The 11693-nt window shown below is 41.8% G+C and overlaps 1 pseudogene; it reads left to right on the plus strand.

Annotated features, from left to right (window-relative positions):
• Nucleotides 1–7179: 7179 nt before the first annotated feature.
• Nucleotides 7180–9985, plus strand: LOC136454655 (uncharacterized; annotated as a pseudogene).
• The last annotated feature ends 1708 nt before the right edge of the window (nucleotides 9986–11693 follow it).

An 11693-nucleotide genomic window follows, 5' to 3' on the forward strand; every position in this document is an offset into this window, starting at 1 on the left:
TCTTGTGCTTGTCTTGAACATTCTTATGTGATGCATGTCTTATTACTATTCTTCATATTCATGCACTTGCATCTTGCATCTCATCTAGGTGTACTAAATGAACCACGTGAAGGACATGATGTTGGAACCTAACCCGAAGATAGTGTATGGTGGACCTATCCCGAAGATGGAAGGACTAAGCAAGTGCTAGGACTGGAGATGTCACCAAGATGGTGCAAGCTAACTGAACTGACTTGTGTCGGATCCCAGGCAAGCCTCGGAGCATTCTAAGCCTCCTATATTTTCTAAATGTCAACTTGAGTCCTTTTATGTTGATGCATTAAGTACTAGGGGTTGATTGGAACCACTTGCTGCATATACTTTCCTTGTCCAGACAAATATTTCTTGAATCCTATGAAGGTCCATGATCGAATATATGCTTAGCCATGCTTAGTCTGGTAGAAGTCGGGTGATTTCCTATCACCTACAAGATATAGGTAGATATCTGGTCACGGTTGGCTATAATTGCTATCTTGGAAATAACCATGTGTTGATGAATAAAAGGAGACCGGATAGGATTGTGATAGAGAAGCAACAAGGCATGGAGGTCTTGGTTCCTATTTATCCCCGTCTGTGTCGGTTAAGGACTGATTCACTGTACGTCCTCATGTCATGTTGAATGCATGCCTAGCACTTAGTTGGCCGGATAAGCCATTCCGACTGTGAAGCCAAGTAGCTCAACTCAGGCCGGGACCTGGTAAGTGAAAGTGCGCACACTAGAGGAAGTAAGGATGTGCGGGGAGCCAGTCGTATGTGTCCAAGGGCAGGCCAGGCCTAAACTTCCTGGTGGACTGGTAGTATCCCTGAGGGTGTGGCGCTGATTGGACCCATGACTGTACCTGAGTAGTACCAAAGGTGACCCAACGTGACCCTGATAGGGGAAGTATGAGTTTGTGTTAGGAATAACTCCCCAGCTGGTTGGAATCAATTCGAGTCGCCATATCTCCCGGATAGTGAGAACTTGACTGAGCAGCGGCAACGTAGCATTAATTGATGGAACTTGATGGTTATGATGATGCTCAAATTAATACACCGGATATGGTTACTAATGCTTGTTAGCTTAATCACGTGATTGCTCTAGTACAGGTGCTAATCTAGAGATGCTTAATTGAATAGATATTCAATTTGATGCTAAAGATATTAAATCTCCAAGTTATGTTACTTAAGCATTTATGCAAAATGTTGTCAAGCTAACTCCACCGATAAAGCCTTGCATACTCCTTGGTGTCACTTTATTTTTGGTTTATGATGGGTAAGTCTAGCTGAGTACCTTCTTATACTTAGGGTTTATCCCATCATGTTGCAGGTGAAGTTCTCGACCTGCTAAAGATGGTGGCTAGCCGCCAGTGGGTTTGGCGACTCTATATAGTGTTCTTATCTATATGCTTTTGTCAGAGGATGTCCCGTATGCTAGCAATGTATTTGGAACTTATATTATTGTAATCAGTTGAAAGCTATGTTGTTTTCACTAATCGGTTTTGAACCCCAAACTATATTATTATTTGTGAACTCATTGTAAACATTATTTCCGCTACAACTCTGTGTATATGATGTGTATTTGCTTAATCGTGTGATCTTGGTTGTGATATGGATTTACCGTGGTCCTTCGTGATACTCGACGGACTACCGGGTTTATATAAGTGAAAGTATGTGCACGTCAACGTGTTAAAAGGGGACAACCGTACTTGATCCTGTATAAATTGGGCGATTCTGTCACATGTAGCACAACTCGCTAAGATGATACACAACTAACATAAGTCAATCATGGTAGACTCAGCTTATCGCACCATCCTTGGATCCAAACATACCCCATGGACTACAATCAGTCAATGATTGTTATTCATCCATCTTGCCGCATGGACACCCAGATTACGGCACACAAAGCATCAGAACCTTCCCAATTTCGCTCCGCCATTAACAAGAGGAATTCAACAACCTGGTGGGTATATAGTTCACGATCTCACACATGGATAAGTACAAAATCGAAATATAATAGCAGGGGTGCACACCCATGATATAGTTTAGACACACACAAGTTCACAAAATCATGTACCAAACAACAGAAGGTGTAGCCAGATGCAAATTAATAAGAAAACTAGTAGGATACAAATTGCAGGGAGGTGGAAATCATGCCCGATATCTACTCTTCATCAAGAGCAGAACAGAGGATCCGCAGCACGTCCACTGCAGCAAGGATTGCGTCACCGGTGGCACCGAAGTCAGCTACCAATGACACAATCATCATTGGGGATGATCATGGTGGGAATCCCGGGTCCACTGGACGCAAGTCCACTGCATTGCCGGACTGGAGCTATAGCAGAACCGACCAATTTATAAGAGCACAAGTACAATGGCAGCCCGTAAGTGATTGCACTGTCATACTTGAACCCATATAAATCCGGTAGTCCATCGAGTACCACGAATGGTCTCAATTTACCATCAACATACAACCAAGATCGTACATGATTCAACATATATGTCACATATTATATAAAGTTCACAAATACAGTTCATCCATCATAGTACGAATTAAGGTTATTACAAACCGAGTTTAAGTAAAATAGTAGCGGAAGCAAATTAAAGTTTGAAACTAACATCTACCATCATTGTTTAAACGTGGTGCCAGCCCACGATCACATTCCCACAAAAGCATATTAGAAGGATTAATAAGAGATGCCTACCCAGGGCTCACTCCTCGTCCACAGTGGGACATAAGTAGTTCTTGCAATAGCCATGATAAATTGTACCATCTGCAACAATGGGAATAAAACCCTGAGTACGAGAAGGTACTTAGCTAGACTTACCTGTCATAAACCAAAAACAAAGTGACTCCAAGGATTATGCAAGGCTTTATAAGTGGAGCTAGCTTGACAATATTTTGCATAAAAGCTTACCAATTCAAGTATATAGTTATAATTCAGTCATCAAGTTAATTATAACTATTCATCTCTAGATTAGCCACTACCCTGTGCCAAATATGTGGTATATCATTTAGTAGCATATAGTAGTAACCATAGCCGATATAATAATTCCATGTTCATCATAACCATCATTCCAAAGTACTATTACTACGATGTTAGGACTAGCCAAGTTTCTCATTGTCCGGGAGAGACGGCTATTCAAATCAATTTCAACCAGCTGGGAGTTTATTCCTAACACAAACCTAGGCAGACCAAATCAATGGTCACCTTAGGTCACCTTTGGTACAACTTAGGTATACATTTCACGGGTTCGACCAGTGCCGCACAATCATGGACAACCAACTGCCAGGACAATTAGGACTACCCTGCCCTTGGCCTCACGTCTAGCTCCCCACATCCTTACTATCATCCAGAGTGCGCACTTTTACAAAACGGGGTCCAGCCTGAGTTGAGCTACTCGGCATCACAGTCAGAATGAGTTATCCGGCTAGCTAAGTGAGAGGCATGCGTTCAATCTCAACAAAAGCGCCAACAATGGTATGCTTGAAAGCTCTAGTTTGGTTTTGGTGAATTGATGAAACCCTAAGTGCTAACCTAGTTTATCAAGTGATCATGAGATAGGTAGCACATTCCAAGTGGTGAAGCAAATGAAGATCATGACATGATGATGGTGATGCCATGGTGATGATCAAGTGCTTGGACTTGAAAAGAAGAAAGAGAAAAACAAAAGGCTCAAGGCAAAGGTATAAATGGTAGGAGCTATTTTGTTTTGGTGATCAAGACACTTAGAGAGTGTGATCACATTTAGGTTCGATAGCTGTACTATTAAGAGAGGTGAAACTCATATCGGAATGCAGTAGTCAAAGTGCATCTGGTCAGTGGAAGCCATGAAGACGCTACAGTCGTGCGTCCGGTCAGTGGAAGCCACGAAGACGCTAGCGTCGGTCTTTGACCGGATGCTGGGTCACTTGGTGATTGGACGCTAGCAGGGTGCGTCCGGTCTGGCTATTGTGGTAGCGTACAGAAGAGTCACTGTGTGACCGAACGCTGGGTGAGTCCGGTCAAGCATGACCGGATGTGTACGGTCGTGAAAAGTCGTCTCTAGATGCTTACTAGAAACGATCGGACGCTGAGGTTCAGTGTCCGGTCACATTGTAGCAGCGCATCCGGTCATCACTTAACTGTTGGGATTGGGCACTCAGTATTTGAAGAGAGGGGACACGTGGCGTGCATCGCACGACTAGACGCTGAGGTCCTACGTCCGGTTGATATGACTAGAGCGTCCGGTCACCCCGCGTTGTGCCTAGTGAAGGGGTACAACGGCTCTATTTCATGGGGGCTTCTATTTAAGCCTCATTGCCGGCGCAAGCTCACTCTCTTGGCCATTTGCATTGACATAGCAACCTTGTGAGCTTAGCCAAAGCCCTCCCACTCATCTCCATCATTGATTCATCATCTTTGTGAGATTGGGAGAGAATCCAAGTGCTTTGCTTGAGTGATTGCATCTAGAGGCACTTAGTGTTTGTGTTTCGCTGTGGGATTCGCTTGTTACTCTTGGTGGTTGCCGCCACCTAGATGGCTTGGAGCAGCGAGGATCGTTGAGCGGAGGTTGGTGATTGTCTCCGGCTCCGATCGTGGTGATTGTGAGGGGTTCTTGACCTTTCCCCGGTGGAGAGCCTAAAGGTACTCTAGTGGATTGCTCGTGGCTTGTGTGATCCTCATCTTGTGTTAGTTGTGCGGCACCCTATTGAGGGTTTGGTGTGTGATGCCAATTAGCACGTGAACCTCCAAGTGAGTGAATCGCCACAACAAGGACTAGCTTGCCGGCAAGCAAGTGAACCTCAGTAAAAAATCATTGTGTCATCATTTGATTCTGAGGTGATTGGTCTTCATTGTTATTCATTCTTGTGATTGATTGGCTCTCTCCTCAACATGGTGGCATAACCCTCTTGCTCACTCTCTTTACATTACCGCAAACTGGTTGTCAAGCTCTTTAGTGTAGCTAGTTGTGAGAGCTTGTTAGTTTGGTTAGTGTGGCTCTTTAGTTAGCTTTTGAGAGCACACTAACTTAGTGTAGTGTCATAGCTATTGTGTTGATAGAAACTATATAAACTAGAATTGTGGTAGGTGGCTTGCATCTTTAGTAGGCTAGCACAATACTTGCTTCGCCTCATAATTGTCTAACCGGTTTGTTAAGTGTTGTTGTAAAATTTTTAATAGGCTATTCACCCCCCTCTAGCCATTAGGACCTTTCAATGGTCCTATAGATGGAATCACATGAGTCAACCTACACATAGACTCTGCCCGACCTCCATTTACATTACCCCATGGTTCTTTCCACGATAGCAAATATAGCCAACCATGCTTCGGTATCCACCTATATCTCGCAGGTGACAGGAAATCACCCGACTTCTACCAGTCTAAGCATGGCTAAGCATATAGTTGATCCTAGACCTACACAGGGTTAAAGGTGTATGTATCTAGACAAGGTAGTTCTATGCATCAAGAGGTTTCAATATAACTCTTATAACCTAATGCATCAAACATAAGGAACTCAAGTGAAGTTTTGTAAAACATAGGAGACTTAGAAAGCTTTGGGGCTTGCCTTTGAGGAAAGAGGTTGGTCGGTGATCCGGGCACTCAGGGAGGTCCTCGAGAGTTTGCTCATCTTCTTCTAGAGCTACAGCCTAAGGTGTCTCTTGCTGATCCTCCTTTTCTTCTTCGTTGAACTCCAGAAGAGTTATCCCTTCGGACGATCCTATATGCATGAGTATGAAATAAGATATCACGAATGCATATATAATGACATGTATAATATGATATGATGTGATGAATGCATCTGCATAAGTGTCTCCATAGTATTGCATTAAGATGACAACAAGTTATATTTTCTTTTACTGAGTAGGTGCATATCTCTTCTCATATAGTTTAACTACTCCCATAAAAAACATTTTTGGGACAGCAAGACAACAGCCACATATTTTGACCATAACTGGAGTTATACCCCACCAAATACTATGATCTAGGACTTTCTAGAAAGCTTATAAAATTGTATACAACTTTATTATAGTCATCTCAAGATGATTCAATAGCTATTTAGGTCAAAAATTTAAATCATTCAGATCTGTCTAGAGAACAAGCATTTATGACAGCAGACTTCTAACAGCTATAATTCTTAAACCACAAGGCCTATGACTATAAAAATCTAACACAACATAGGTTATCTACAACTTTGTTATTAACCATCTTTATAGAAAAGATAATTATCATCATGAAATCATCACCACAACCGAAACTATACATGCAACCATCTAGTTGAATTATAAGGTAATAATTAACTAGTTGCATACATCCAATTACTTCTAAGCCTAACTAATAACATCAACAGGTCATATGCATTACAAGCACCATAGAAAAAATCTTGGTTAAATATAACTAATTTATTTATATCCATTTACTAATTTCCTTAGATAATAAGGTGATTTAAAGGATAAATACTTACAAAGCTCAATAAATTCTGATAAAATTATAGTATCTCACATATAACCCCAAACATCTACTGTACAAATTTCATGCCCATTGGACAAGTATAGCTACCTTTACAAAAATGACAAGTTACATAGGCTTATTTTAGCAAAAATAGTTTAGCATAGCGAAAAGTGTCAAGCAACAGATTTAATATTTTTATTACTTTCCTCCTAGCATAAGAATATAGTGTAAAAATTTGTATGATCATATGTTATGTATTTTTACCCCAATTAATTTTACTAGAAACTAGTAATTAATTAGGATTAAATATGAAGACCATATTTCAAGTAGGGTTAATTGGATTCAGACCATTACAAAAATAGCATATCTGAGAAATGCCATTACTATTCTTTAAATTCGAATCCTGCCATTACAATTCCTTGTACAATGGAGGAATGCCAGATTCTACGCTTCGCTCGACCTCTGGCCCACCTACTAGCATACAGACGTACCCCAAATCCGTATGGTCGAGTATGCCCTTGCCTTTCACATTAGAAGCCCATGCCGCTGACTGGATCGACTCGCTACTGTTCCTTTCCTCCCTCTCATCTCTATCCATGAACCCTAACCCTACGGCGGCGGTGGCGGTGGAGAGTGGCAACTGCGACTGAGAGTGGGACGACTCTTGGTGGGCATGGTGGCGGGGATTGGTGGCAACCCCCTAGATCCGTAGGTATGGAAGGTTGAGCAGATGGCTGGGGGGTCTCTTAGCGCCAAGCTCGGCGCTAACTCTGTGACAGAGGATGGGATGTCTAGGTACTCTTCTGAAACTCCATCTCTCTAATACCAGGATGAATAGTAGTTTGTGGTTAATTGCTGTAGTCATCTTTCTATGATTTGTTTTCACATTGATGCTAGGGATGACCTCTTCACGCTTTGTGTTATTCCAACTGATGACAGTGCACCTATGTGTGATGCACTTGAGTTCAATCTACTAGAGCCCCTTTGTGTTATTCCAACTAATGACAGTGCACCTACTGATGCTATGCTACATGGGGCTGCCAAAGCTAATGCTATGCCAGATATCCCCACCAGTGCTACTGCATTCCCAGATAGCACCACCAATGCTGATGCTTTACTAGATAGCTCCACCAATGGACCAGACCATGAACTAGATAGAGAGCTAGACTTGTTTGATAATGAGGAGTATGTTGGGGTAGATGATGAGCACTTGTATATAACAATACCACCTAGACAGCCACCAACCACTGACAATGTTGAACCGGTTGATGAAAATTCTAATCATGTTGCTGCTGATGGAGGTCTTCCTCTAGAGGCAGAAGTTGATGATGCAGATCCCCTAGAGATTCATGTGCTTCATGATCCAGAGAACCCTAAGATTATCAAGGGACAATTGTTTCCTAACATAGTTTCATTCAGAAAGGCAGTGCGGCATTATGCTGTGAAGAAAGGATTTGAGTTTGCTAAGGTGAAAACTGACCCGACCAGATTCATTGCCAAGTGTGCAGCCAAGGGGTGCCCATGGAGAATTCATGCTTCTAGACTTTTTGATCAAAAAACAATACAAGTACAACATAAAACCTTTATTTTTTTCTTCCAAATAAAATTGTTGTCTGCTTCTATAATTTTTGCTTCTAGATAAAATTGTTAACTATGCAACATATGACGTGCAGATAAAAGTGTTGCCTGCTGACCACAACTATCCCAGTACCAAGCTGTTGGTAGGCAAAATGGCTAGTCAAGGATGGTGTGCTGATAGGTTAGGAGAGTGGGTGAAGAAAAATCCAAATAAAAAAGCCAAAGATGCAAAGGATAAGCTTGAAGGAGATTATGGCATCAAACTGAAATACTCTAAGGCCCGGTCTGGTATGAAGGTTGCTCTTGATCAGATTCATGGAAAGTATGAAGAAAGTTTTCAATTGCTGTACAACTAGAAAGCACAGATAGAAATTAGTTCCCCTAGTACCATTGTCGAGATAGAGGTAGAAGGGAAGAAGAAGAAGCGCTTCAAGAGAATTTTTGTAGCACTGAAGCCATGCATTGATGGTTTTTTAGCTGGATGTAGGCCATTTATAGGTGTAGATGCATCTGCTCTGCGTGGCAGATATACTGGCCAGCTAGCATCAGCAACTATAGTGGATGGTCACAATTGGTTGTATAATGTGGCCTATGGTGTTTTTTATTCTGAGACAGAAGACAACTGGATGTGGTTCATGCAGCAGTTGCATAGAGCTGTTGGTTATCCAACTGATTTGGTTATATGTACAGATGCCTGTAAAGGTCTTGAAAAGGCTATGGATGCAGTTTTCCCTAGGGTAGAGCACAAGGAGTGTATGAGACACATGTATGCCAACTTCATGAAGCACTATCATGGAGATGTGTTCACTGATCACTTGTACCCAGCTGCAAGAAGTTACACTAAGGGTTTGTTCAAGTGGCACATGAACAAGATCTTTGAGTTTGATCCAGGTGCCATAAAATACCTGCAGGACTACCACAATAGGGTTTGGTATAGATGTGGATTTTTAGAGAATAGTAAATGTGATTACTTGACCAATAATGTTTCTGAGAGTTTCAATTCTCAGATTAGGCACTTGAAAGGTCTTTTGTTGCATGAACTGGTTGATGGGATAAGGGAGCTGATAATGGAAAAGAGATGTTTAAGGAAGCAGATTGGTAGGACTCTACAGGATGGTATACTCCCTGGTGTCATCAAGGACCTAAACACTATAAGCAATAACCTGAAAGTTGTTAAGGTTGTCCAGAGTGATTTGGATATAGCAGAAGTGACATTGCTTGATGACTGGAACAACCAGAAGCGGCACACTGCGGACTTGCAGCATCATTCTTGCTCATGTAGAGAGTGGCAAGTCATAGGCAAGCCGTGCAAACATGCATTGGCATGGATACTGTCACATAGGGGAATGAAAATTACAAACTTTGTGCATGAGTACTATTCTGTTAAGAGTTTCAGGGCTGCATATGCTCAAAGAGTTGAACCAATGCCAGACAAATCATAGTGGCCAGCGGTTGACGTTGGGTTCAAAGTTTGGCCACCACTATTAGGAAGAGCGGCTGGTAGGCCTAGAGTAGTAAGAATCAGAGGAAGTTTGGAGAAAAATGCTACTAAGAAGAAGGTGAGGTGCAAAAGGTGTGGTGATTTTGGCCACTTTGCCAAGACTTGCAAGATGCCAGAGTTAGGAGAACATGGAGAGGTTGGGTTGAATGCAACAGCAAAAAGGCAAGTGCCAAACTTGTTTTTATTGCAGGTCGATTGTAACAATTTAGTAACTATTTCCTAACAATATTGTGACATTTATAGGAAAATGCAACTAGAAGAAGAAGAAGATGATGATATTGCTAGACCATCACAAGTCAAGAAGAGGACACCTAAGAAGAAGAAGACCCCTAAGAAGAAGAAGACACCTAAGAAGAAAAAGACCCCAACAAAGAAGAAGCAGAAGAGGGCGGAGGCTACTCCAGAAACTAGTGTTGTTCAAAGCCTCAAGGACTTTTTAAACAACATGGAAGCTTGAAGTTCAAGTTCTTGTGTGCATGTGAACTAGCCAAGATTAAATTCTGCCTGTTGTCTTTTGAAGTTGAAATTGTCCCATGTAATCTTTTGAACCTATAGGGAAGGCGTGATGTGCCTGTGAACTGGATGTGGACTGGCCATGTAGTTGTGCTTATGTGCATGTGAACTGGATATTAGGTAGTCTGGTACATGCTTCTAAACCTTTGTGTGTGTTATGGTCAGAAGGTAACTGTGCTTGTGTTATTGAACCCATAAAAGTATTCTGGTCATAATGAGCTTGTGTTGATGAACCCAATTCTGTGAAAGTTTGTGTTTCTAAAAACATAGAAATATATTCACAAAAACATAGTCACATAATCATTGAAAAAAGATTTACATAACCACTACTGAAATAGAGTCACATGTCACATACATATTCAGATTAACACTGATAAAAAAACATGATACTTCTTTGCCTTCCAAAATGATCACACACTACAATCTTTGCTCCTAACCTACCCACTACTTCACTTCCAAATTGCTGCAACTAAAATAGTTACAAATATGTTCAGCATCACCATAGCAACTAATGCATAGCTAATGACAAAAGGCTTGCTCAATCCCCCGTTCTTCAAATTTTTGATCTCCAGCTTCAAGTTGGCAATGTCAGCCTTCAAGTCAGCTATCTGAACCTTAATGTCCAGCATCTCTAGCAATCTACTACTATTTTGTTTTGTCCCTGTCCCAGCAGGAGCACCAAGAATAGTAGGGGCAATAGCTGTAGGCTGCACACCATCCACTTCGACACCCTCAAGCAGGGCTAGATGATTTTTATGTAAATACTCCAGGTACTTGTTCTCGAACCAGTACTCCCCACAAGTATCATCGTTCTGCATAACATAAATAAATCAAAATCAAGCACAATTACCCCTAGCTGCATTCGACGAAAAATAAACAAAAAACATGTCAAATTACCCGAAAATTGTTGGGGCACTTGTAATACACGTTGCCAGCCTGGCTCTTGCGTCTAACGACCTTGACCTTGCATTTAGGACAATCAACCAGAGGAAGACAGTGAACAGTGCCTGCACTGGAGCTGGCCGCCATGCTCGCCATCACCATAGAGCAGATGCAGGCACTAGAGAGGGATAGAGAATGGTGGATGGGGTAGGGAAGGAGGAGTAGTCGCTATACCAGTAGCCGTGGCCGCCTAGAGCAGTAGCCGTCGTCGTCGCCGTCGCCGCCGCCGTCATTTGGGAGGAAGAGAAGGTGGGGAATAGATGAGCTCGATCCAGTCAGCGATGCAACCTTCTAATACAGAACACAGGGGCATAATGGACCATACAGATTTGGGGTACGTCTACATATGCCAGCAGGTGGACTAGAGGTTGAGCGAAGCGTAGAATCTGGCATTCCTCCGTTGTATAAGGAATTGTAATGGCAGGATTCGAATTTGAAGAATAGTAATGCCATTTCTCAGATATGCGATTTTTGTAATGGTCTGAATCCAATTAACCCTTTCAAGTATGCTTACTATAGGTTTAATTTTTTCCTAGCTAGATCATGTCAATACCAACTCAACAAAATTGGAATCACAATTTCTGCACATACCAAGCTTGAGTTATGCATTTCTAAGATGGAAACCATTTAAAAAACATTTATCTAGCTACATTTTATTCTCCCAGGAAAATACCGAAAATAGTGCATTTCATATTTTTATCAAATACTAC

This window comes from Miscanthus floridulus, chromosome 5 (genome assembly GCF_019320115.1).
Source record: "Miscanthus floridulus cultivar M001 chromosome 5, ASM1932011v1, whole genome shotgun sequence".
NCBI lineage: Eukaryota > Viridiplantae > Streptophyta > Magnoliopsida > Poales > Poaceae > Miscanthus > Miscanthus floridulus.